This window comes from Rhinolophus hipposideros (genome assembly GCF_964194185.1).
Source record: "Rhinolophus hipposideros genome assembly, chromosome: 4".
Taxonomy (NCBI): domain Eukaryota; kingdom Metazoa; phylum Chordata; class Mammalia; order Chiroptera; family Rhinolophidae; genus Rhinolophus; species Rhinolophus hipposideros.
The window spans coordinates 34112014-34136302 of record NC_138050.1 but is presented as its reverse complement, the minus strand read 5'-3'; the positions used below and the strand labels follow the sequence as shown (position 1 = coordinate 34136302).

General features: G+C 35.7%; 1 protein-coding gene across 4 annotated transcripts in view; it reads right to left on the bottom strand.

Annotated features, from left to right (window-relative positions):
• FGL1 (fibrinogen like 1) overlaps positions 1 to 24289 on the bottom strand; it is a 49895-nt gene that overhangs the window by 21943 nt on the left and 3663 nt on the right. For 3 of the 4 annotated variants that reach the window (XM_081047174.1, XM_081047175.1, XM_081047176.1), the window contains one exon: positions 23528 to 23652. The gene's annotated coding sequence lies outside the window, so the exon portion shown is untranslated. Of the gene's footprint in view, positions 1 to 22260; positions 22381 to 23527; positions 23653 to 24289 lie in introns of those variants that run through there. The other variant, XM_081047177.1, reaches the window with a different exon arrangement.

Sequence of the window (24289 nt, the reverse complement as noted above, 5' to 3'; positions counted from 1 at the left end):
AATAGTCTTGTAGACATAACTGTATAATTTTCACTTCACACATTTTTACCTCTGGCTGACATTTTTATATAACTACATACCTACATAACAGCAATGTGTTATGCATTTTATAAGCCTCTTATTTCTTCCTCAAATAACTGTACAAGGCAAGTATTATTATCCTCATCATGCAAATGAATACTAGATCAGAGAGGTTAAGTAACTTCTTAAGATCACACAAATGGTGTATGGGAGACCAAACAATTGAGCTTTCCACCTTGAAGGCTCATGCCCCCAATGTGTACTCTACATGGTCTTCTTTTCTACATACCTATATCCCTGCCATCTACTTGGCCTTCTCCACTGAATATCACTCACTCCTTAACATGCTGTGACTTATTGTTGAGACACATGCTTCTCCAAATGAACATTAAGTTAATTTGAGGAGAGGAGATAGCTGCATTAAAGCAGAAGCAATCCTAGGGAATGATAGCATCAGCACGAGTTTATTGATCATCAGCTATTTACTCAGGACTATGCTAAATGCTGTGAGAAAATAAAACACGGCTGCCTCAGCAAGGCAATGTTTTGAGGAAGAAATGAAAATAAGTATTAAAATGGAAATGAAAGACAATGTAAATTCAGTATATATGACATCATGTGTAATTAAATATAAAAACTAAACTCTCCTAGACCACCCTTAAAGACAAAATTAATTACTTCCTGCACTGTGATCCCATGCTATATTTATAGACCAATACAGCATTTATTCACTTAATAAACTGTGTGCTTCCCTGCTATGTTCTAGGCACTGTGCCAGGTGATGGAATTATCATTTAGTTAGTCTTTTACATGTCTTTCTCCAACTGTTTCCCTTTATTAATGTTGTTTTGCTTTGAATAAAATTTTTAAAGGCAAAAGACACACCTTGCTAATTGCTCATTGTTGTATCCCCAACATCTAACTTACTATGGTGACTCTGATAAATGTTTATTTGTTGCCTCTGCAGAAAATATTCCCCAAGAGGGAAAATCTTTCTCTGAAGGGAAAATGTGATTTCCGTCCCATAAAACCACAGTCTGTTTATAGTGACATACTTCCTCCTCAATGCTTATTCTGGTCAAGAGGAAAACAATGGACTAAGTGCATTTTTGAAAGTGTTAAGAAACTAGGGATTTTTGATTGGATTAAATACATGATTTTTTTCTCTCACAAAACCCCACTCCAGAGCCTCCTTAGGTCTCCTGAGCTTCTTTCCTTAGTGTCTAGTTGTTCCTTTTTTAATATATTAAATTGAAATATAACAAATGGCATATGCTTGACTATTTTTGAACTACGAATTGGCAATTTCATATTATTCAAATTAATACATATTGGTTAGATGGAAAGAACACACTTGAAATCATTGTAGTCTTTTATATTTAAATGAGTGCCAAGAGATAGTTTTAAAATAAAATATTTGTAGCTTATTTAATGAAAGAAAACAATCTAGTAACAACCTATTTTATATGAATGCTGCCTCCATGTTAATACACCAATTTAATATGACAAAATATGTAAACAAATTTGCTAACACATAGTCAACATGTGGAATCTTGTGGTTCTGTCACAAGTCAATCCTCAGGATGTCTTTAAAGGAGAAATCACAATATTCACTTTTAACTAAACGCAAAAGTAGTAAAGCAAAGTGACTTTTCCATGGAAAGGCTCTACATTCAAAATTTATGCAATACCCAACCACCTCTGAACTACCTCTGTTGCTACCATCTGGTCCAAGTCACCACTGAAAGATTTCAGTGATCCAAACCAGAACATTTTTTGAGAATGACACCAGGACAAGAGTCCAAACTGAGCCTCACCTGGGCAAGCTGCGATATATGGTCACCTGCCTGTAAGACTTTACATAACCTTCACAATCCCACTGCCTCACATCTCCTGTCCCTCCATTATCCCCAGTTTTCCTTTCTCTGGCCACATTGGCCTCTTCAGTATTCCTTGAACACAACAAAATGCATTTACTTCTCAGGGCAATTGTACTTGCTGCTCCTCCTACCTGGAATGTTCTTCTTTTGAAAATCCCCATGGTTTGCTCCCTTCTATCCTTCAGGTCTGTTCAAATAGCTCCTTCCCAGAGACACTTTCCCTGGCTTCCATACATAAAATAGCCACCATCTCCCCCACCCCAATACATTCCATATCCTTTTTACAAGGTATTATTTATGAATGTGTTATATATTCATAAAATATATAAAATTTAATGAAATAGTATATATGTGTTTATTGTCTGCTACTGATCCAACTCTTCAGTTATTTATTTTCTTTTGGGAATTTATAAGTCCAAATATCTCTTTAAAACCATTATAAGCTCTCACACACCACAATGTACTGTTATGGTCATTTATTGTTTGATTTAAAAATTTATCATAGAATTCAAGTAGTAAAAAGTAAAAAAGAAATACTCCTCCAGATAATGGAAATTTCCTAAAATGTAATCAATTACATAGTCATAAAGATAAAATGTTTTAATCTTACAGAAAATAAGAATAATTGTTTTATTATAAGCAAGCAAAAGAAAATAAAAATGGACGGAAAATACAAAATGTTTTTTAAAAATTTAAGAAGAGATTTAGAAGTAGAAAGTGTTATCCCATGAGGATAGAACACAGGATCAAAATATAAGTAAAGGAAATGAGATTATGCAAATATAGTCAACATTTGTGTAAACAAAGCTCAGAGAGGGAAAAATAATCTGCCTAAGAAATAAAATAGACTTTCACTAAGTACAAACACACTAATCTGGGAGATTAGTATAAAATTTTGATATAATACTATTTATTTGTGACTGATTCAAATTGTTCCTTTAACTAAAAATAACTAATATATTTTAATGTATAATTGATCAGGATTTCTCCTTTTTCTTCCTAATAGTAAAAATAATGTCTTATTTTTCTAATGTGATAACAACCAGATCTTCATAATTTTAATCCATTTCCATCTATCAAATAAAATATTCTGGAGTCAAGAATTTAAAGTCATGAAATTTTTGTGTGTTCCAGATTTTGCGTTAATGTTGTCTGTTGAAATTAATATATTTTTGTTTGGTTCATCAAGTTCCCTTATTTATTTGTTGGGTCAAGTACTTATAGAAATGAATAAATTAGCTTAAAAATTTATAGAGCTTTAAAAAAATTATGCCTTTATAGCTCTGTCTGATATTGGTTCTTGCATAAGTGACAGTGTGTGTAGAAAGTGCTCTGGGAGGCACCTCCAAGCCCAGGACATGTGGCAACCATCTGCAGGTCACTTTGCAGCTTACGCCAAGTTTCCCTGGGTAGGGCACAGACAGCAGCTGACCTTGGCCTGAAACAGGGCCCCTCCCAAGAGACCCTAGAACAAGCACACCCAGTGGCTGGCCTCAGACTACAGCAGAGCACCACCCAATCACCTCTACAAATGACACACCCAAAGTGCAGACTGGGCTGGCACCAGAGCCCTGCTAAAGGGAATCCTGCTCCATGGGGTCAGCCCCTGCACAACAGCTCCTCCATTGTAGTCACAGACCACTCACAACCAATCAGACTAAGAGTCAATCCCTCCCACTGATGTGCAAAAAGCAATCAAGGATCGACTACAAGAGGAGGGTACACACAACTCACAGAAGGGACCCACCTGGAGCACCTGACTCAGGTAATCAGAGAGACTATGCCACTGAGCACCACAGCACTCCTAGTACATAAGGCCCCACTACTAAGACTGGGAAACATAGCAGACCTACCTAATACATAGACACAAACACAGGGAAACAGTCAAAATGGGGAGACAAAGAAACATGTCCCAAATAAAAGAACAGAACAAAGCTGCAGAAAAATAACTAAACACAATGGAGACAACAATCTACCAGATGTAAAGTTCAAAACACTGATTATAAAGATGCTTGATGATCTCAGAGAGAACTTCAACAAAGAGATAGAAAGCATAAAAATGGAGATAGAAAACATAAAAAAGAACCAGTCAGAAAAGAAGAATACAATAACTGAAATAAAGCATATATTAAAGGGAATCAACAGATTACATGAAGCAGAGGATTAATCAATGATTTGAATATTAAGGTAGCAGAAAACACCCAATCAGAACAGCAAAAAGAATTAAAAAAAAAAAAAAAGAGGATAGTTTAAGGGGTCTCTGTGACATCAGGGGACATCAGTCATACCAAAATTCACATCACAAGCGTACCAGAAGGAGACGAGAGAGAGCAAGGAACTGAAAACCTATTTTAAGATATAACAACTGAAAACTTCACTAACCTGGCAAAGAAAATAGATGTACAAGCCCAGGAAATACAGAGAATACCAAACAAGATGAAACTGAAGAGGCCTATACCAAGACATATTATAATTAAATTGCCAAAGGTTAAAGACAAAGAGAGAATACTAAAAGCAGCAAAAGAAAAGCAGTTAGTTACCTACAAGGGAGCTCTCATAAGACTGTCAGCTTATTTCCCAACAGAAATTTTGAAGGCAACAAGGAAGTGGCAGGAAATATTCGAAGTAATGAAAAGTGAGGGCCTACAACCAAGACTACTCTACCCAGCAAGGGTATCATTTAGAATGGAAGGAGAGATAAAGAGCTTTCCAGACAAGAAAAAGCTAAAGGAATTCATTACCACCAAGCCAGTATTACTAGAAATGTTAGAGGGACTTCTTTAAGAAGAACAAACAAACAGAGAAGATAAAAAAAAATGTGAATAATAAAATGGCAATAATTAGGTATCTATCAATAATCAGTTTAAATGTAAGTGGATTAAATACTCCAATCAAAAGACATAGGGTAGTTGAATGGATAAGAAAACAAGACCGGTACATAGCTGCCTACAAGAAACTCATTCAGATCGAAAGACACACACATACTGAGAGTAAAGACATAGAAAAAGATAGTTCATGAAAATGAAAACAAACGAACAACAAAATCTGGAGTAGCAATATTTATACCAGATTCAAAATAGACTTTAAAACAAAGTCTATAACAAGAGACAAAGAAGGACCCAGTAATAGTACTTCTGGGTATTTACTCAAAGAAACCCAAAACATTACTTCAAAGGGACAATGTGTATCCTCATGTTCATTGCAGTTTTACTTATAATATATGCATGGAGGCAACCTGGGTGTCCATCATGGATGAATGGATAAAGAAGAAGTGGTACATATATACAATGGAATATTACTCAGCCATAAAAAAGAATGAAGTCTTGCCATCTGCAAAAACATGGATGAACCTAGTGGGTACTGTGCTGAATGGAATAAGTCGGACAGAGAAAGACAAATGCCATATGATTTCATTTATATGTGGAATCTAAAGAACAATATAAATGAACAAACAAAACAGAAAAAAACTCATAGATATAGAGAGCATTTTGATGGTTGTCAGATGGGAGGAGGGGTGGGGGCATGAGTGAAAAAGGGGAAGGGATTAAGAAGTACAAATTGATAGTTACAAAATATTCATGAGGAAGTATAGCATAAGGAATACAGTCATTAATATTGAAATAACTATGTATAGTGTCAGATGGGTACTGGATTTATCGTGGTGATCACTTTGTAATTATATATATGTCTAAATATATATATATATCACATTATATAAATGTCTAATCACTATGTTTTACACCTGAATCTAATATAATATTGTATGTCAATTATAATTGAAAAACAAAAAAAAGCTATTTTAAAAAAGTGCTCTGGGAGATGCTTGGAAATTATATAATATATATACATATTGCTCTATATTAGATTTGATATAAAATAAAGAGCCAAAGAAATATTTTTACAAGTCTGTCTCTAGGTGTCCTGAAATTTCCATCTCATTGTCATTAAAATAATCAAATCTGATCATTCCCAGAAAAAGAAAGCAGCCTCTAGTTTGGCAGACATTTAAACAATAAAGCATTTCAAAATGCCATTATATATATTTTAAATTCATTATATTAATTTGATCAAATTTAAAATAATATCTTAAGTCCTCTAAAATTCCCCAGTGCTCTCCTTTGTAATTCTAACCATCTTCTACAGTACTGAAGAAATGTTTAGGTTTTAAGAAATTTGCTTTGAAAATCTAGTCTCCATCATTCACCAGAGTAAACAAGTATTATTTTGCAAATCTGGCTTGTGGTAAAGTTATATCAGATGATTTAGTTCCTCACTATGTAACTATTTGTATTTCTTTTACAATGTTTTTGCTTTGGGCTGCTTCAAAACTTTTAGTTATTATAAAATTAAAATAGCTTTCCAATGGCTATTCTTTGATTTCCCATATTATTTAACATAAATTATTCTAAGTCTACAAAGTCTAATTGCTTCCCCACTAATTTTTTTTTAAGTTAGATGATTATAGTAAAGTAAATTTAAAGTCAAAAATATGAAGTTTGGAACTTAAAAAATTACACAGCTGATAGGTAAGTTTTAAAAACACAATTACAAAACAAAAGTACATTAGTGGCATGCAAAATCTCAAAACTGTATGTTTTAAGTGGGCTATTATGAAAGAATATAAAAGAAATAAAAAAGGAAGAAAAAGTTATTGAAGAAAGCATGTTTAATAAGATAGTCCTCACAAATGGACTACATCCTTAATGGAGGACAGTTAGCTAAAAATTTACCCAGGAACACAGAGTTAAAGACTCTTTCTATGCTATTTTTTACCAGCCTTTTTTCTTTTTCTGAAAATGGAAAATAACAATATCTTTCTTATTTATCTTAAGAATTTATACTCAAGGAAAGCCTGGAAAAGCTAAATGAGTTTGATTCCCAAAGATAGAAATAAAAATATTTCTGAAGCATTCACTTATTTTCCATTTTGTATAATGAAACTGCAAATCCTATTATTTACATCAAATTTCCACCCAATTCACTTAAAATGTACTGGTAATGGAAAGGAGATATAATTCTAAATCTCTTCTCCAAGCTGCAGAAGCAGCCTTCTCTCTAATCCACATGACCTCTCTCAATAGCTGATGATGGTTTCTTGAGTCCTGCTGAATATCATACCTATGAGATAAATTAGCATTATTACAATTATGTCAAATGTGCAGAGATGTTAAATACCTTGCCTAAAGTTAGAAACAAGTCGGAGACAGAGCTCAGGTCACGTCCAGCGACTCGGCTTGCCAGGATCCTCTAACTGCACTCAGAGTTTGTAATTGTTTCTCCATTATTTGATTAGAAGTAGGGACAATATTGATTCTGGCTTTAATCCAGAAATAAATATGTGAGGAAATCAGTTTAACTGGAAGGAACGCTAAAAGAAGAGATTCAGGGACAAATCCCAATACTCTGATATTTTCTTTTTTCCTCCTATTTGTATGAACTTTTATGACAGATCCAATAATACAGAGAGTGCCCAAAAAATGCATACACTTTTTAAGAAAGGAAAAAAACTATTAAAATTACACTGATGGTAACTACTTTGAGTACCTCTTGTAATTGTAGAAGTCAAACGTGATTTGTATTCCTCTTTTGTTATCAGTACATATTATTACAATTTTAATAGTTTGTTCCTTTCTTAAAATATGTATACATTTTTTTGGCACCCTCCATATATCTTTACAAAAATACATCTCTGATTTTTTAACCTCTTATTATTGTGCTCAGAGAATTTTTGTACTTTGATTAACTTCAGTCATCATCACTTAAAGATTAAATAAAACCAAAGTTCAGTTGAAGCTTTGTTTTATAGAACTAATGATAATGAAACTTTACCTATAAAGATATGAATTAAGATGTCATTTCAACTACAACATGGAGACAAGCCAAATTTTTCTAGTTATAAAAAATAGGACCAGTTAATAAATTGTCCAGATAAAACAGTTTATTTGATCTTTAAGAAAAGCAAAAGGACTCCCTGAGGTGCAAAATTGTGAAATGTAACTGTAAGCATCAATTATCCCCGGAATGAATTGTTCCTTTTGTTTTAAACTCTAGAGGATTTTCTAATGTGTAAGAGATATCTTGTTAGCTCTGTTCATCATATTGCATAATGGTTTCTGACTGCAAATACAGGTTCATCATTTCGTTTTTCATTCTGATGTAACTCAAGCTGTTGTTTGCTATTTGTTCTGTGATCCCTATTTCTTAACTCATATTCCAGTAAAACGCTGACGCTGTTTTCTTTCTGTTCTTTGTTGTTTTCTGGATTCAAGTGTTGCCGGTGTTTGACCTTCCCATTAAACATTTTTCTGTCATTCACCTAGAATTTTTGAGGTTTATTGAGGAAAAGGTAATCCTGATGATTTACTGGAAAGAAAAAGTCAATTAAGTTGAAGTGATTTACATCCACAGGAGAAGTGGAGATTACACATTCATAATTGTAGTGAATTCAAAGCTTCTGACATTAAATTTCAAAAGCAAAGGTATAGGATTATTTGGCTGATTTGATAACTATCTCTGTGGTAAAATAAAATATTTTGAAATAGAAATCTATTTTTTCCTCCTTTCCTTCCTTTCATCTTCTCCCTTTTCAAACATTTAATGAGTGCTGTGCTCACTTCTTCGGAGGAGAGACACTAATAACAATAACAGTAGCTAGCACATGTGACACATGTATTATGTGCCATACATGATAAACATATTAAGTGATTTAGCCACAACAGCCCTATGAGAAGTTCTCACTACTATCTCCATTTTCCAAATGAGGAAACTGAAGCACAGAGATTTAAGTAGCTTTCCCAAGGTCACACAGCTAGCAAGAAAGAGGTGGCCAGGATTCAAGGGCAGACTAGCTCAGAATCTGTGCCGTCCACCATTAAAGATAGACAATGCTGTCTGTCAAGGACTTAGCCAGGATCACTGCCTTCTAAGAAACCTGGAGAAAGCTAATCAGACAAAGGACAGAATTAAGGTCAATGTTCTGGGAAGGCATGCCAGAAACTGAACTTGCTGGGAAGAATATTCTTCCTTTAGTTCATGGACTGTCAGAACATGGTGAAAGGAAGAACTGTCATCCAAATTTGTGACCTTGTACGATTGTACTGAAGCTATGAAATGAGAATGAGATCTGAGATCACTGGCTGAAAGAAGTACTCGTACGAGAAAAGAATGATAAGAGGAGCAGTTTGGATCCAGTGTTTGAGGAGATGGACCAGAAACAGACGGGTTGGGATGCATAATTTAAGGCACACCTTGACCAGAATAGTGAACTCATTAAGGCTTACATCTCAGATTAACTTGTCTAGAAGTTGGATTTTATGCACTTACTCTATGAGTGATTAGTTTCTGGGGGAACTAACTTACACTTAATAGTTTCTCAAGGGATATATAAAACAGAAAAGCTAACACATTAATTTAGAAAAAGAGACGTACTTGGTAAGATAATCCATTTAGTTATTTGCCAGACTTCCTCATAGTAGGTAAAATCAGCCTGGAGAGCAAATCAAGTGAAAGGAGTTTTGGTGAACAAAGAACATGCATAAAGGGTATTGGATAGTCTTAGAGGATTTTTTTCAAAGTAAAGTAATTAAATATACTTTTCTCTGGCCCTGGAATATTTCCATTGGACAACAGGTTCAGTTGTACCAAGATCAGGTCATTCTGGCTCCTGGACAGGATTAGATGAGCACTGACAAGTTCTTTTCTTCCTCTTTTGGGAGACCTTATTCCTAGGACTCTTTCAATTAATACATCAGTTACAGCACAATTGTCATCCAAACCCTCTGAACTCTGTATTGTGTCTGGTGGATTGAACACCTGCCCATTACCTGATACCAGACCCAGTCCCAGTGGGAAGGTTTAATTCCAGGTCTCTCCATCTCCAGTACACTCATGCCTGCATCAGTGATCATGTCTGTTTTCAACCCTATCGTGAACTAGACTCAGACGACTGATCTTACATCCTATAGTGTATCCTATCAGCATATATTTCTGATGCTTACATTTACGTACCCTGACTCCCAATTACGAGACTTATAAAATCCTATACTGTGAATACAATGATATTTTAAACTTAAAATGTGCCTTTTATTAAAATATTCAGAATGAAGCATATTGTAATTCCCAAGAAAGAGGTCATTAAGAATAATCTTCATTCCAGGCAACAGAGCCTTCTCCGGTAGAGGTAATAAAACTCCTTCCTGAAGTGTTGGTTTGGATATCATTTCCGGCAAAGTCCTGAAAAAAAAGTCCTTGGTCATGTCTTACCCCTACTTCCTATCTTTCTTCATAAGGAAAAGACATTTGTAGCTCCCCAGTCAGTAAAGTAATAAGCTCTAGTGATATAGCTATAGGCACAATACAGAGAACCATTTATAGGATTATGCAGAGAAATCTTGCTTTTTATTACCACAAAGTTTCCATTTCAGAGTATAATCTAGGCTGAACTTTTGCATCATAAAAGCTCATGAAAGTGTCACCCACCAAGAAAAAGGAAAGTTTTTCCCAAAGATAAATTTGGTTCTGCCCCTAAACAGAAAATTGTTACTAAAATCTTCTTGTTAAATATGGTAGATTGACCACACATTTTTATCTGTACTCCCTCCCCCAATCCCTTTCATATGACAGCAAATAAATAAAAAGGCATAAGCCTACAATGTCAAACAAACAGTAATGATGCATAAGGAGATGAAAGATAACAACAGCTTATTGGAAAACTTGCTGCAGAAACCACAAAATTCAAGGGTGACTGTCAAGGCTGAAAATAGGGGGAATGGTGAAATAATATATAAAGTGCAGTTGTACCCTATAGCCCCTTCCCCACCTTATGTAACTCCCACCCTCCTTATTCATATACCACGTACCCCTTGCCCATCTTTTATTCCTAAGAGAATTTGATCTGGAAAGTATTTTCATTTGGGGATAGCAGGAATATTGGAAGGTAGGAGTCATAAACAGAGAAATTAAGTGAAAATATGCACAGAAAGAGTAAAACAGACACTTCTTTCAACCAGATTGCTGTCAGGCAGGCTTACATTTCCTGGCAGGAGACAAGGATTCTCTTTGGAAGAAATGGAATGGCCCCATAGAAAAAAATGTAATGATACTGAAATATAGTGGTTCCTCCACAGACGCATCAGCTCACCACTTAATCATATTGAAGCTCATCAATCCACAAGAAAAAGAGAGAGAGAGAACCCAAATAAACAAAATCAGAAATAAGAGAGAAGTGATGGGGCGGCCGGGTGGCTCAGTTGGTTAGAGCGCGAGCTCTCAACAACAAGGTTGCCGGTTCAATTCCCACATGGGATGGTGGTGGGCTGCGGCCCCTGCAACTAAAGATTGAAAATGGTGACTGGACTTGGAGCTAAGCTGCGTACTTCCACAACTAGATTGAAGGACAATGACTTGGGCCCTGATGGGGGCCAAGCTGATGGGCCCAGGAGAAAAAAAATGTTCCCCAATATTCCCCAGTAAAATTAAAATATACATATATAAAGAGAGAGTGAGAGAAGTGACAGCCAACACTATAGAAATACAAAAAATGTTAATAAAATACCACAAGTAATTACACACTAACTAACTGGACAATCTGGAAGAAACGGATAAATTCCTAGACGCTTACAATCTTCCAAGGCTGAATTAAGAAGAAACAGAAAATCTAAACTGAACATTTACCACTAATGCGAACGAAACAATAATCAACAAGCTTCCAACAAAGAGAAGTTCTGGGTCAGATGGCTTCACAGGTGAATTTTACCAAACATTCAAAAAAGAATTAACACATATTCTTCTCAAACTATTCTAAAAAATTGAAGAGGAGGGCAGGCTCCCAAGTTCATTCTATAAGGCCACAATTATGCTGATTCCAAAGTGAGACAAACACATAACAAAAAAAAGAAAACTATAGACTGATATCTCTGATGAACACAGATGCCAACATTTCTCAGCAAAACATTTATTTATCAAATTGAATTCAGCAACACATTAAAAATTTCATACACTATTATTAAGTAGAATTTATTCCTAGTATGATTGGTTCAACATCCACAAATCGATCAATGTGATATACAACATAAACAAAATGACCTAAATAAAAAAATCATGTGCTCATATCAATAGATGCAAAAAAATTATTTGACAAAATCCAGCATCCACTTATGATAAAAACTCTCAGCAAAGTGGGAATAGAGAGAACGTATCTCTCTTTGTCATATATGACAAACCCACAGCTAACATCATACTCAATGGGGAAAAACTAAAAGCATTCCCCTTAAGATCAGAAACAAGGATGCCCACTTTCATCACTTTTATTCAACATAGTGATACAAGTCCTAGCTACACCAATTAGACAAGAAAAAGAAATAAAAGGCATCCAAATTGGAAAGAAGTAAAACTCATTATTTGCAGATGACATAATACTATATAAAGAGAATCCCAAAGATTCCACAAAAACTATTAGAACTGATAAACGAACTCAGTAAAGTAGCAGGATACAAAATTAATATTCTGAAATCAGTTGCATTTTTATACACAAATAATGAACTGTCAGAAAGAGAAATTAAGAAAACAATCCTATTTACAATTGCATTAAAAAATAGCTAGGAATAAATTTAACCAAGGAAGTAAAAGAACTGTACTCAGAAGATTATCAGACATTGAAAAGAGAATTTAAAGAAGAATTAAATAAATGGAAGCATATACCTTCCTCATGGATAGAAAGATTAATATAATTAAAATGTCCATACTACCCAAAGGAATCTATAGACTCAATGCAATCCCTATCAAAATACCAAGGGCATTTTTCACAGAGCTAAAACAAATAATCCTAAAATTTATATGAAACCATAAGATCCTGAATAGACACAGTTGTTTTATCTTGAGAAAGAAGAACAAAGCTGGAGATATCACACTACCTGATATCAAACTATACTACAAGTAATCAAAACAGACACATACATCAGTGGAAAAGAATAGAGAGCTCAGAAATAAGTCCATACCTATACAGTCATATAAACTATGACAAAAGAAACAAGAATATATACTAGGGTAAATACAGTCTATGTAATAAATATGGTGCTGGGAAAACTGGACAGATACATGCAAAAAAATGAAACTGGACACCATCTTATTCCATATACAAGAATAAACTCAAAACAGATTAAAGACTTACATGTAAGACCTGAAGCCCTAAAACTACTGGAAGAAACCATAGGCAGTAAACTTTCAAATATTACCCTTAGTAATATTTTTATTGATATATTTCCTCAGGGAAGGGAAGCAAAATAAAAAATAAACAAATGGGACTACATCAAACTAAAAAGTTTTTGTACAGCGAAGAAAACCATCAACAAAATGAAAAGACATCCTGCTGAATGGGAGAAGATATTCACCAATGATATATCTAATAAGGGGTTAATATCCAAAATTTATAAAGAACTCATATGTCTCAACACCAAAAAACACACACAAACAATTCAATTAGCAAATGGCAGAGGACCTGAATAGACATTTCTCCAAAGAGGACATACAGGTAGACATATGAAAAAATGCTCAACATCACTGGTCATCAGATAAATGAAAATAAAAACCACAATACTAAGATATCACCTCACACCTGTCAAAATGGCTATCATCAATAAATCAACAAACATCAAGTGTTGGCGAGGATGTGGAGAAAAGGAAACCCATGTGCACTGTTGGTGGGATTGCAATTTGGTGCAGCCACTATGGAAAACAGTATGGAGATTCATGAAAAAATTAAAAATAGAACTACCCTATCACCCAGCAAATTCCACTGCTGGCATTTATTCAAAGAAATCCAAAACACTAATTCAAAAAGAATTATGTCCACTGCAATGGTATTTACAATAGCCAAGATATGGAAACAACTGAAATGCCCATCAACAGATATTGGATAAGAAGAGGTGGTATGTATAGACAATGGAATAGTACTCTGTCATAAAACAGGATGAAATCTTACCATTTGAAACCACATGGATGGACCTAGAGGATATTATGCTAAGTGAAGTAAGTCAGACTGAGAAAGACAAAAACCATATGATCTCACTTATATGTGGAATCTGAAGAAACAAAATAAACGAACAAACAAAACAGAAACAGACTCTTAGATACAGAGAACAAATTGATGGTTCCTAGATGGGAGGGGTTTGGAGGGCTGCGTGAGAAAGATGAAGGATAAGTACAAACTGGTAGTTACAAAATAGTCATGGGGATGTAAAGTACAGTATGGGGAATATATTCAATTATATTGTAAAAACTATGTATAATATCAGATGGGTACTGGACTCATTGGGGGGATCACTTCATAAATTATTTAAATGTCTAACCACTATGCTATACAACTGAAACTATAAAATAATATTGCATGTCAACTATAATTTTTAAAAAGTCACAGGGATATAAAGTACAGCATAGGGAATATAGTCAATAATATTGTGATGTATATGTAAAGTGTCAGATGGATAATAGACTTATTGGGGTTATTACTTTGTAAGGTATATAAATGTCTAATTACTATGCTGTTTTGTACACATGAAACTGATAAAAAATAAAATAAAGTCATAAGATAGATGAGGATACCAAGGAAGTAAGTACAGATTCAGAAGGGAAGGAGTACAAAAACTGAGCCCTGGGGTAATCCAATGTTAAGAAGTTGCGGGGGATGAGAAAAAAGAGTCAAGGAAAGTAGAAATGAGTGGTCAGTAAGGTAGGCAGAAACCCAGGAGTCAATGATGTCCTAGAAGCCAGGTGAGAAGATGTTTCAAGAAGGAATTAGTTTATGTGTCTAGGAGATAAGGTAATAGAACTGATCCTTGAATTAAACAATATGGAGTTCACTGGAAACTGTGAAGAGGTCAGTTTCAGTGGTATAGTGAGGGTGAAAGCCTAGTCCAAGTGAATTTAAGAGAGAATGGAAAGGGAGAAATTGGAAAGAGCTGAAAAGAAGGACTGAGAAATAGGGATACTATTGCTATGAGGGGAAGTAAAGAAAATCCTTTGTTGTTGTTGTTATTGTTTTTAAGATGGGAGACGTTTGCAAAAGAAAACTCCCCCTAAAATATTTTCAGTATTATCAGAGAAATGAGAAACAATAATAGAATTCTGTTATTTCTTTTTAAAAAGGAACATTAGCCCAAAGAAGAAAGAACTCAAATAAATTAAATAAAAGTCAAAATTATTTTAAAAATAAAACTTCACTAAATGGATTAGAATGTATATTCAAGAAAACCCCCTAGAAAATAGAATCTAAAACAAGTTATGAAAAATAAGAGAGAAAAGATAAGAAAATTAGAGGTTTAATTTTAGTAAGTGAAGCATGCACTTAATAGAACTTGCAAAAAAGACACAGGAAACAATGGACAGCAAATTATCAAAGAAACAATAGGAAAATAATTCCCAGAACTGAACTAGATGAAACTGAAAGAGCCTATTTAGGGCCCAGCACAATTACTTTCAAAAACAAAACAAAAAAAACACTCACCCTTGGGCATATTATCATGAAATTTTGAACAGTGATAGTGAAAATATGCAAAAAGCTTTCAGAAGGAGTGAAATCACATAAAAAGTACCAAGACTCAGAATGGTGTCATGTTTCTCCACAGAAAGAATGCCTTAAATTTTGAGGGAATTTACATTTTACAAATCAGGACTCTACATAGCCAAGCTAGCAATTATGTATGAAAATAGAATAAAAACATGTCAGACATGCAAGAACAACAAAGAAATTTACCTTCACCTAGCCTTTCTGAGAGTCTGACAATACGATCTAAAAAAAATAAGGGTGAAGGAAAAGGAATCAAGAAAAAGTGGGGGGTTTCGTCAGGTGGCAATTTGGCTAGGCTAAACTACATTTCCCAGAATCCCCCTTCATTTATTTCCACAGTTGTTTGACCACAGTTGGAATTCTTATGGGACATTTGGAGGGCAGAAATGAAGAGGCAACCTTTGTAGCTCTCACATGCTGTTGCCTACCTGTTGACTCATCTCTTTCGCCTATATTGGTGATCAGGCCTGCAACTGCCCAGTCTTCCTGGATCTTCCTCAGCACATGACAAGGAGTTCTGCTCCTATAGGACCTCCACATCACCAAGGTCAGTGGCAACAAGAACTGCCACGGGTTTCAGTCCATCTTCATGGTCTCCAGCTCCTACTTCCCTCACAGTCATCTACCCTTCTCACTTACCTGCCTTGCATACTTTGGAGCTCCAGCATCATATGTGAAGAAAAGAACCTTTCAAAGACTGCTTAACCAGCTCCCACAATTGCATACACGTAAGATCATCCTTTATATATCCTGGAGGCTCTGCTTCTCTGATTGAACTCTTACAAACAGGAGCCAAACAGGAAAGCCAAATGCCTGAGAAGGAATTTTTCAAATGCACTGTTGTTTTTTGGAGGTCTCCCCGCCAGAGTCCACTATTCTTTTGCTCAAGTCTGGACCATTTCCCAACTCGGCGGGTTCCATGAAGCATGTAAAATATAATATTGAGAGACACAAGACAGATCCCCCAAAATGTATTGCTTCAGATCCCACAAAACCTGCATCCTCCCTTGCATACAGTTAAGACAAAATGGATTACTTAGTCACTATTCTGCTCTCCAGAGGTTTCTCATCTGAGCAATGACTGAAGAAAACAGGGTAAAGTCAGTATAGCTAAGCTGACTTAAAATGGAGTCTGTGTAGTCAAGCTGACGAAACTGGTTCAGGCCAAATAGGCTAAAGCATGAGGAATAGATTTTAGTTTACTTGAACTAGCCAGAGGACTTAACCCTTTGAACTTTTCTGTTGAGCATAAATGCCTGGATATATAGATGTAGATGTAGATATAGATATAGCTAACCCTCTGAAGAACTTAGGAAACAATGTTCACATGTCCAGACCACCTGACATCCATCATCAGTGCCATTGCTACAACCTCAATGCCACTGCCACTTTATGTCCTCACCACCTTAGCATAATGTGTTAGTACCTCTTAGGAGATCAATCTACTTCCGGTTTCTTTCCCATGCAGACCATCTCGTAGGCAGTAAAAACAACAAAAATGTTGTCTTTATAAAAACAAATGTGACCACATTACTCCTCTACTTAAAAAGGCTTGGTGACCCTCCATCATCAACAAGATAAAATCCAATTTCTTTCATCTGGTGATCCAGCCTGTGTCAGTATCCAGAGGTAGTCATGTAGTCCCTGCAGGTAAAGCCATCATGACCCAGCATCCTGGCATGGTGCGGATGCTTTGAAATCTATGCTAAAATGTGAGTGCGGGAAGGGATCCTGAAAACTTGGCGGCCCAAGTCAGTATTGTCACAGAGCTTTCTTTGTAAGCTTAGTAAGTATAAACGCACATATGTCATATACTGTGAGCCAGGTACTATCAGAACACTTTCTGTATATTAATTCATTTAATCCATGTAGCAGTCCTTTGAGATATACATACATATATATATATGTTATTTTTAATCCCTACTTTGCCAATGAGATAACTGAGACAAGGCAAGCAACTTGCTCAAGGTCACATATGCCAGAATTTGACTAGAAGTATGCTGGCTGTACAAGCATGCTCTTATCCACTTGCTCTAGTGCGTCACTAGCTGCAAACGGAGGCAGTGAGGTCGCCCAACCTTACAACATGATTACAGCCTGTGCAGGGATGTATGCTAATCAGAGGCAAAAAGTGGAAGCCCAAGCCAGTGGTGGCTGAGGGCAACCTAAACCTGGAGCATAACATTATAAGGAGAATCCTTGTCTTCACATCTTCCCAGTGCCCTGCAATTCCCCTACCCAACACACACAGGCACACACACACTCCATGAGACACTTCTGAGACCAGAAGATAATAGAATCACTGCTACAGAGGATAACGATAGCCCCAGAGCCCATGCAAATGTTTTCAAAAATGACAAGATGAGGGGAGTGTAACAAAGAATGGAAAAAGAGACCTATCTAGAAAACTAGATATAGTCTCCATTCCTCTCTCCACTATGAGGTTGGACTAACGACTGGCCCCCAAGAACTGAGTTAGCTATCTCTCATTTCAGTCTTAAGTAACAAGGGAGGAGAAGAAGTCAGGGAAATGGAAATGTTTTCTTCTTACAATATATGCTAAATAGAAGACTAAAGGGTCTTACGCAATTAATTTTAGTAATCAAAGAAGATATAACTTTCTTTGACCTCCATGCTGAGTAAATGGGTCATACTAATTAGTGGAGCAGAGAAAGAACAGTGTTTATTTAAATAGTGGGTCTAGCTGGGATAGGCTAGAAGGGAGAACAAGGGAACAAAATTGTTCTGTTAATGACAAATTTGGAGTTTGCATAGGTAACCCAAGAGGAAGATGGTGAAAGCGAGGGGTAAATATGATTAGAAATAGGAGTAGAATGTGAAGAAAGAATTCATCAGGATGACAGGAAGTGGACAAGAGGCAGCCATGAGAAGTTACAGGCTATGGCCAAAGATCTTTAAAAAACAGGGTGTCAAGTACTCAGTTTTAAGATATTTGTTGCAGTGTAAATTCCTTTTCCTCTTCCACTGTTAATGCCAAAGCTATTACTCAGAGGTGCCTTGTGTCCATGTATTTTGACAAAAAAAAACGGGGAAGAAGCTGCATTCTGCCATGGGGATGAGGTGGGATGGAGAAAAAGAGCAGCCAAAAGAGGCCAGACTTGAGGGAAGTGAAGAATTCAGCAGAAGCAATCAATAATAGGAGAACACTAGCTCCAAGGATCCTGGAAGCCGTCAGCAAGTGAGATTTGGTTTCCTGCTATACATGTGATGGAGATCTGGTTAACCAACAACTTCAAGGGCTTGGGAACATTTAAGTAGCTGACATTTGAAGTATGTAAATAAAGTGGGTGTGTTTCTTATGCCACAAACTTGCATGTGAAAGATACATGTACTCTTGTTTTTCTAATTGGATTTCAGAACTGTATTCTATGAGCTTGGAGAAACCTGTAATCTCATTCAATTCAGTATCATATCAGACAATTTAGTCTCTCTCCATCCTTGGACTGGAGTTGACTTCCAGGACTTATGGTAAGTGAGGTTCGCATAGTGCCACTCTACCCATCTATTCCTGCTGCAGTCACCGGGCTCTCCAAGCCCTCCTCAGTCATCAGTCCACACACATGGCACCTTCCTCCTATTTCTTTTCAGAGATGCAGGAGAAATCATCAAGTTCTGTTGATTTCCCATCAATTCTTCCTTTTTTTCCACCCAGGCAAATTGTGAGGGGTGAGAATTGCTCTTACTGATTTTAATCTTTTATCTTGAATTTTTTAATCTTTTGTTTCTAGTGTTACTGGCTGCGACAATCTACAGCTAGTCTGAATGGGGGAAGACAAAATGCATAAGAAAATGGTACAAACTAATACCTATAAATATTGTTCAATTGCAATTGCTTTATATCCTTTCTTTCTTACTAGTTCAAAATATTCCTTATAAAATAACCATCCTGCAAAGTAATGATACTGCATTTTCTTCCATAGCTAATTTCTCCTTTATCGTTAATTTTCTAAAAACTTAAAACATTCTGTATGCTACATCGAGAGTCAGCAAACTATGGCCTGTGGGTTAAATTGGACCCACTGATTGTTTTAATATTTTTAAATGGTTGAAGATGATTAATATTTTCTGACATGTGAAAATTATATAAAATTTAAATTTGTTCCAATAATAATATTTTACTGGAACACAGCCATACTCATTCATTATATATTGTCTGTCTGCTTTCACTCTACAATCACACAGTTGAGTAGTTGGGACAGAGACTGTATGGCTCCAATACCTAAAATATTTAATAACTGACATTTTACAGAAAAAATTTGTCAACCCCTGCCCTACACCATTCTGTTGCACCCATTGTCAGGGTTTTACTTTTTTACTTATCTAGATTGGATTGTCCATCCTGTCATCCAATATCCTCCAGGTTTTAACCTTGAAAAGTATTCAGAACGCTTTGATAAAGAGTGTTCTAGCCTGGCTTACCAGGTTAATCTGAGTTTACACGTGTTTCTCCCCTGGCCTTAGAATCTTTTTGAAGGAGAATTGCAGTGTGGGAAGTCTTTTACGGTAAAAGAGTAAAAAATACAGCCTATCTAGCTGTAGCTTCCCTACAGAAAGCAGTGGATTTAATATGGACCAATGTAACCCCAGTGACAATGGACATTCTTCACTAGCCCATGCTTATTTGCATGCGTTATCAAATCTAGGTGTCACCTGCAAATCTCCTTATTTATGTGAGAAAAGACACTTTTCTGGTTCAGAGTTAACTTTTTATAAAGTGACTCCAGATTACTATCTTATAACTGTGGTAATCGTTGAGTACTTATTTCATATATTTTTATTTTTAAATAACAGAGTTTTAAAAATAAAAGCTGAAGATTAATTTTCATACCTTTCTAACATTTTTCCTATTAATGAGGAAACAAAATCTGTATCAGCTTATATTCCATATTTTTAAAATCTTCCCACCTGATTACCTGGTTTTTCTGCTTAATTAACACCCTACATCTACTTATACTTAATATTTTTCTGCTGCAGGGTGGTGGAAGGCTAGGAAAAAGACATAGATTATTTTCTTTGTAGTCTTTGATTGTTACATCATCCCTTCGTTGAAACCCTCCAACTCGATATGTCCTGGGAAGCAAGCATTCCACACAGAACTACGCTATTGCACCTCCAATGAGGTTTATGATGAATAGAGAAGGTAGACTAAAAATATATAGACCCCCAAGAATATATACAAGAAAAATGTAGGAAGAAGTATATAGTAATTATACCTCCAGAGATGTAAAGCCATGTAAAAACTGATGAAATGCAAATATGGATGGAATTGGCAGAATCACGGGGTTACCTTTATTGAATGAGTGATTTTTGAAAGTACATAAATTGGCTATGAAGGACAGGGCAGTTCAGACTGGTGTAAACATTGATATTGTATGTTGAGAGCAGCAATTGGGTATTTTGGAATCTAGTAATAAAAAGTCTGAACTAGGGAGTAATGAGAGACGTCATGGTAATTAGATATGGGGAAAACAGAGGAAGGTAACAAGAGCCTTGGAACATTACTTATGCATGTGGATTTGATATAATTAGATGATATAATTATGTATAGTAATTAATTGATTTAATTATTTATGAGTTCAGGTTTGTGAGCAGAAGAGGTACATAAGAAAAATCATAATTAATATGTTTTTCTCAATGCAAAGACTGGATCAGTGTTTCTCAACGGGGAGTGATTTTGCCCTCATCCCCCACTATGAGGGATATTTGGCAATGTCAGGAGACATTTTTGGTTGTCACCCTGGTGAAACAGGGTGCTACAAGTATCTAGTGGGATGCCATGGATGCTGCTAAACATCCTGCGTTGTGCAGGACAGGCTCCCACGACAAAGAAGCATCCAGCCCCAAGTGTCGGTTGTACCAAGGTTGAGAGACTCTGGGCCAGCTTAAGGCAGAGAAGTACTTAAATTTAAGCAAAAGGCCTAAGAACTAGGTCAGAGATCTCCCTTGTTTAACATGACCAATCTCTTCTTTCATCAAGTTACTCACAAAGCTAATATAAGGAGTAAATATAAAATCAGTTATATTCAATTATAGAAATATTCCAAAATTACTTTTACACTCTGCTCTTAATAGACTGTGTTTGTAACCATCAACATGGATGAACCTCAGAAACATAATGTTGAATAAAAAAGCAAGTCAAGCAAGAATACATATACATATATAGACATATATGAGGTTATATGAGGAAAATTAAGAAATGATAACACTGATATCATTCAGGATTATGTCTGCAAAGAAGGAAAATGTGTGTGAAGAAAAGCACAGGGGCCCTTAAATATATTGATTATAGTCTATGTTTTAGATTAGGTAGTGGGTTCTTGAGTGAAATTATTGTACTTTATAATTTACATAAATGTCATATATTCTCTTGGTATATCAAAAATCACTTGATAAAAACAATCATAAAATTTAGTTACAGTAGTAGTATAGTGGTCACTGAAGATTTTTCCTTTAAATTCTATCACCACCTGCAGGTTAAATCTAGGTACTGCACAAGACTGTCTTCTCAAAGACCAAATTAATGAACATCAAAATAAATGAACCTGCAAGGCATTCCGGACATAAAGAAGTACAAAAGGCAGTGTCTAGGTTCTAGCCATGCTTAAAATCCATCTTTGGATAAAGTACACACAGAAAACATTAAAGAAATAATCCATATAGCCCAAAATGTTATATTGCAAGTACCCCCCAGTCAGTGTCATACTTAATATTAAATAATAGAAACAAATGGTATTTTACATGATTAAAATAAATAGTATTTTAAATGATTTAGTTTACCATTAAAATCCAACTCCATGACTCATTCTGTCACTACCTTAGGTCAGGCCTCAGTTACCTCATGCCAGTTGCCACCTGTTCTTGTCTTTCTCCTCTCCCTAGTTTGTTCTAAACACTGCCACTAAAGTATTAAAATAGCTCCTTAATTATAACATTGCCGCTTCCAAAAGCTCAGTTGGTTTCACACTATCTATAGAACAAAGTCCAAACTCTTCAGATCAACATTTAAGATTTTCTAGCTTGGTATCAGCCTGTTCATCAACCTTATTTTCTTCTTCTGCCTTCCCATCCCCTACTGCACATGCCTCCTCTACTTCACCTAGCCTGCTTTCTGCATTATCTATTGCTTATTCTGGATGTATCATCTGTGTTGAAGGTGTGGTCCTTTTCATTGAACATTGTTCTTCCATTTAGGCCTCCTCCTCCATCTTTAATACACGTGTTAAATTGTTCTTAAGTGTGGAAAACTGAGATGTAGTTTCAATGTGTATCTCTTAGAGGCCACTCATGTTCCCCACCTATATTTCCACCAGACAGTTGCTCCCAATTTCGTTCTACATGGAAATCATGGAACTATCATTACCTTGGAGGTAGTTAGTCAACTCTTTCTCTGAATTCCTAAAGCACTTACTGTCTGTATTATTTATTTGCCATATTCATTCACTACTGGTACTAAACTGATCATTTGCACAAGTTTTCTTTTCTAAATTAGATGGTACCTTTTTTTGGAAGTCCAGATAGTTTTGTAGTTTTTTTGTTTTTTTCTTTCCTCTCTCCCCTGCTAAGGTCAGTAATACGCATATTTGAGTTTAAGTACCCCTTTTTAATGCGAAAAATTTTCAGACTTCTCCCTCCACCACAGACATATTTCCGGGTCCGTAAATTAGAAAAACATTAATGATCATACTGATTTTAGTAATGTTTTTGAATTCATATGAACTGTTTCAATGACAATAGCTTCAACATACTTAAAAATAATGTTATATATGTGTATGAGGGAACCAAAGTTTTGCCACCCCAAAATTGCCTTTTGGCATATTGATTTTAGGCTGGTTGTTAAGAAACAAGACCCTTCGCTTTCCCTGCCTAAAGGAATTCAGGTAGGAAAACCTGCTTAAAGGAAGGGAACATCACTTAGCACAACCTAAACTAACAGTAGCAAAGAGAGAAATCTAGGAAATCCTGTTTGTTGAACTTCCTTCTGCATACCATTGTTTCTATGTGGCCCAGCAAGAATTTGTTTATCAGGTTTGCTCTTTCTACTTACCTGTAAATTGCCTGCTTTCCCTTTGAAGTCCCAGGCGTCTGTCTGTCTTCTCTTTCGTCCAGAATGGCATGTAAGCCAATGTTTCCTTGGGGCTCATGTTCTTATGGTACTTCCCGCACATACATCTGTAATAAATTCCGGACATTTTCTCCTGTTAATCTGTCTCATGTTAATTTGATTATTATCTCAGCCAGAAGAACTTAGGTGGGAGAAAAAAATTATTTTGCACCCTCTCATATAAAACAAATGGTGATGATAATGATGATGACAGCTAATACTTTGGGGTCTTATCATATGCTAGTACTTATTTAATCAGAAATCCCTCCAAGGTGCCAGTAGACCTCAGTTTAAACCTGGGCTCTACCACTTGGAGTCAGAGCTTTGGTGTTTATTTAACCTCTCATTTGTAAAATGGAACCAATGTAGAATCAATCTCTTCAGTATAGTTGTGAGAATTAAGGAAACCACAATAGATGAAATGCTTAATCCTGTGCCTTGTACAAAATAAACATTACTTTTTAAAAAAATCCCAGGTAGGCAATATTATCATTCCTTCCCCTTCATTTCATAGATGGGGCAATTGAGGCTCAGAAAGGCAAGTAACTTCTCCAGGACCTTAGAGCTGCTGGAGTGGTGGAATTAGAATGAGGCCTAGGGCACCCTGGACTACAATAAACACCTAATCCTTGGTTTCTCTGTTCTCTGAGTTCCCACAGCACTTTGTTTTCTTACAAAACAGAATTTACTTACATCACACCCTAT